The 4285-nt window shown below is 30.5% G+C and overlaps 1 long non-coding RNA gene across 1 annotated transcript; it reads right to left on the bottom strand.

Moving 5' to 3' along the window:
• Positions 1–1417: 1417 nt before the first annotated feature.
• LOC134684078 (uncharacterized) lies at positions 1418–3733 on the bottom strand. Its single transcript, XR_010101161.1, has 3 exons — positions 3662–3733; positions 2570–2832; positions 1418–1714 (listed from the first exon to the last, which is right to left on the bottom strand). It is a non-coding gene; the product is annotated as an uncharacterized LOC134684078 (long non-coding RNA).
• Between the last annotated feature and the right edge of the window lie 552 nt (positions 3734–4285).

Below are 4285 nucleotides of genomic sequence, written 5' to 3'. Positions count from 1 at the left end.
AACATTTAAGATCTTGAAAAATAAACTACCATCAGGCAAACTTATACTTGGGTCTAGAATTGTTTTTGTGTGTTTTTCTATTGCAAATTTCAGAAAGTGTATTGTGAATGAGAATGCATAAGAATATATATATTTGACAAAATTACTCAAAACCAGATGAACTGTAAATGCTTGTTTATGTAAATGTTGTTTGCTTATTTATAAATTACACTTTATCAGTTTCATGTATCTAAAGTGATTCTTTGGCTTTTAATGGCAAAATTGATCCAAAATATTTAAAAGGCTTTAAAAAAAGGTAAGGCAATTACTTTTAATATCAGATTTACTGAAGCATTTTCAATCATAACATGCTTTTTAAAATTTGCCAAAATAATAACATTATTTGATTGTCTTTCAAAATTTTGAAGATAGTTTGAAACACACATAATTTTTTGGTTACTTTTAATCATGTTAATTATTTAAAAAATGAGATTTATAAGTTTATTATACATGTACCTACATATTTATTTATAATTACTTATAGACTTGCAAAATTTGAAAGAATAAGATTGATTTTCAAATTGATATTCTTCTCTTGTTATTAATTATGTTACATGTACTTGACAAACACTGAATTAATTGACATGGTTCCCAAATTTTGGCACATTCTGATTTTGCACCCAAAAAATGGATCAAACATTGTATGCATGGAAATGTATACTAGAGTAGATTTTATTCCATGTAATTTCATTTTAGATATACATGTACATGTACAAAAATTTAAAAAAAAAAAAAAAAAGTTTTTGCTTTATTCATTCTTGTCATGGTTAAATATGTTCTAATTTTTATGTTTAAAATTGTTTAATTTCATTTAGAATGTTAAAATTATGATACATGTTTGAAAGCCATATGGCATGCATGGAATGTATAAAAATATTAAATTATTTGGAACTATCGACATTTGAAAAATTCTTAATGAATCCATTTTTTTTTTATTAAATACCAAAGATGCAACAGTTATCTAATCTTAAAGTACAATTAACGTTTTAGAATACCAAAATACATGGGAATGTTTGAACTTTGAGAGTTATAACAAAGATGCCAAATATGGTCTGAAGTATTTCTCATAAAACATGGATAATTTTGGAACTAATGAGTAAAGGCAGAAATTTTCGTCATAATCGACTACTTGCACAAACAGATCTACAAAAGTATACACAATGAAATAGCAGTATTTTCTTTTTGCAATAAACAATTGACCTTGAATTTGCGCATATTAGGTGCTTATCTCCTTTAAAGCTATTTCCCCAGATTTATTTCTGTATAGGAATGGAAAACATAACCCGGGCAATATTTTATCATTTCTTCCATTGTATGGACATTTAACTTCTATTAAAAAATCACCATCAACAATGCCATCAGGTGGAGCCCCTAAAAATGGGAAATCTGGTCTAACAAACAGGCCTGAGGGCCTACATTTTACACCTTTTTGTGCCTCAAATTTGCAAATAGCTTTAGATTCAAATTGTTTTCCATGTAACAAACACTTTCTAACTATTTTATGGCTATTAATTAAAGTTTTGCATAGTTTGTTTTTGTTTCTTCTACAAGTCATTCTGGTAATTTCCCCAAATCTTGACGCAGTCAATCTCCATTTTCTATGCCTGAACCACTCATTGCATTTACTTTGCTTCCTCGTACATTTCTCTATTGCCTTGCAGTCATTCTCAGTAACCTTCAACAAAATGAATTAATTTGGTTTTGTTCTTTTTTTTTTAACCTTTATTCAGAGTAGAAACACATAGAAATCGATTGCTAGTTATAGAAATTTACAAATACATGTCTTTGGTTCATGATCAAGTCTAAATTTGAGGATGAAGAGGTTACAATTGTATACCCGAGTTCTGTTATTCAATGCAAGTCAATAAAAAAAGTTTGCCAGAGAGCAAAAAAAAAACCAACAAAATAGCACATAGAATTCATAGTCTGTGAATACAAAAATGTACTAAATACAAATGTTAATTGTGTTAATTAAAACAAAAGATCTCATGAATATCAAAACAAATTGATTGAAAAACCAAGGATATGGGAAATATCAGTAAATTCACAGCTAAGCAAAGGAACACTCTGGAACAGTGCTTTTCATTGCTGTTCTTCATCTCAAAGTGACAAGAAAAATATTTCTCATGATGTGATCAGAAGTTCCTACTACATGTATGCATGAATCCTGTGTCATGTGACTTTAGTAATAAAATATGTGTGTAAAAATATATACATTTTTCTTTAAAGATCATAATACATAATACCAGGAGAAATAATTACAAGTTATCCCAGCTTAATATTTCTTGAATAAATATCTTGATGGCAAGCCTAGTCTCATTGGTTGTTCATCATCATCATATACTTTTGTAATCCATTCTTAGTCCAGTAGTTTTGGGGCCATTTATAGCTTGTTGTTTGGTGTGAGCCAAGGCTCTGTGTTGAAGGCCGTACATTTACCTATAATGGTTTACTTTTATTAATTGTTATTTGGATGGAGAATTGTCTCATTGGCACTCATACCACATCTTCCTACATCTATTAGACTCACCTTAAGGGCATTATCTATCCAATACTCAGCAAATGGCCTTTCAAGATAGTCATGGTCATGAACTGCATTTTGAAGATCTGCTTTTGGATATATATAGCGTAAGGATATATCCATGGAAGATGTTGAGCAAAAATTAATTAAGGAATTTCTGACATGATCATTGTACCCCTTCAAATTCTAGAACTCTGCTGGTCGTGGATCATCCAGAATACTATCTAAATGTTTCCTTTTAGATGGAATATTTTGTGTCTTTACTGGTGATCCTGGAAAATACCTTTGTTGCTTTTGAATAATAAAAAAAAGGTTCCCGTATGACATAATTTTGCAGGATATGTTGATGTGTTGCAATTATACTGCAATGTCATGTCACCTTGGTCTAATAAAAATATTTTGTTACAAGTTTTTTTCCAATTTGGCAAAATGGGGCAGTGCAAATTTTTCATTCTTAATCATTTTCTGCCTATTACTCAAGTATGTAATCATGTCGGTTTCAATTTACTTAGCAGTTACAGAGAAAATGTTTTGACTTCAACCCCATTTCATGGATCAGTGAACAAGGTTAAGTTTTAGTGGTCAAGTCCATATCTCAGATACTATAAGCAATAGGTCTAGTATATTAGGTGTATGGAAGAACTGCAAGGTGTACATGTCCAACTGGCAGATATCATCTGACCTTGACCTCATTTTCATGGTTCAGTTGTCAAAGTTAAGGTTTTGAGTTTTGGTCTTTTTATCTAATACTAGATGCCATAGGTCCACTATATTTGGTGTATGCAAATATATTTTATGATCTATATGTCAGTCGCGCATATTTTTTTTTTTAACCTTGATCTCGTTTTCACGGTTCATTGCTCAGGGTTAAGTTTTTGTGTTTTGGTCTATTTTTCTTAAACTATAAGCAAAAGGTCAACTGTATTTGCTGTATGGAAGCATTTTCATCTGACCTTAACCTTATTTGTATGGTTCGTATGTGACAGCTGTAGTAAAGCTTTATATTTAGGTGTATTAACATAATGTCAATGATAAGTAAAGAAGGCGAGACATTTCAGTGTGTGTAATCTTGATCTAGAGTTTTGAAATACTTTACAATACCATTGTAGAAAGCTTTAGGTTTGTGAAAAGTCTGGAGGTTTTCCGTGCAGCACTTTTCCACCTGTACGTCTCCTGTTTGAATAAAATGCATCAACATCATCATGACAGCAGCAATATGTTTGCATGCACCATGTGGTTTTTTTCCTGCTGGGCATTCACAGTGAGAATCTAATGGTTCCCCAGTACATCTATCAATTTTAATCTTATAGTTGTATGTCACCTACAGGTAGAAGGAATTGAATTACTTTCACAATAGTATCAACCTTAAAAAGCATGCATTCATAAAATTTAAGAAAGCCTTGTCATATGTGCTTTTCATAACTGATTTGTTATAAATGAGGCCCCTATTTTTATGATTTCAATTATTAATATTTCACATATTTAATGTGGAATTTTATCATTGTTGAAGGTCCTTTATAAAAGACATATATCCACTACATACATGTATGAAATTGAACTCTGTTGGATATGTCTCATTGTGGAAATCATACCACACTAATTATTTTATGTCAAAGGAAGCCACTAGTACTTTGGAATGTTAGAAATGATCAACATAGTTTATCTGGTTTGATCATGTAAACATTCATTCAATTTTTGACCACTATGACAAGGTAAATATTTAGA

This window comes from Mytilus trossulus, chromosome 9 (genome assembly GCF_036588685.1).
Source record: "Mytilus trossulus isolate FHL-02 chromosome 9, PNRI_Mtr1.1.1.hap1, whole genome shotgun sequence".
NCBI classification, from domain to species: Eukaryota; Metazoa; Mollusca; class Bivalvia; order Mytilida; family Mytilidae; genus Mytilus; species Mytilus trossulus.
The sequence above is the reverse complement of the archived record's forward strand: the minus strand, read 5'-3'. Positions and strand labels throughout refer to the sequence as shown.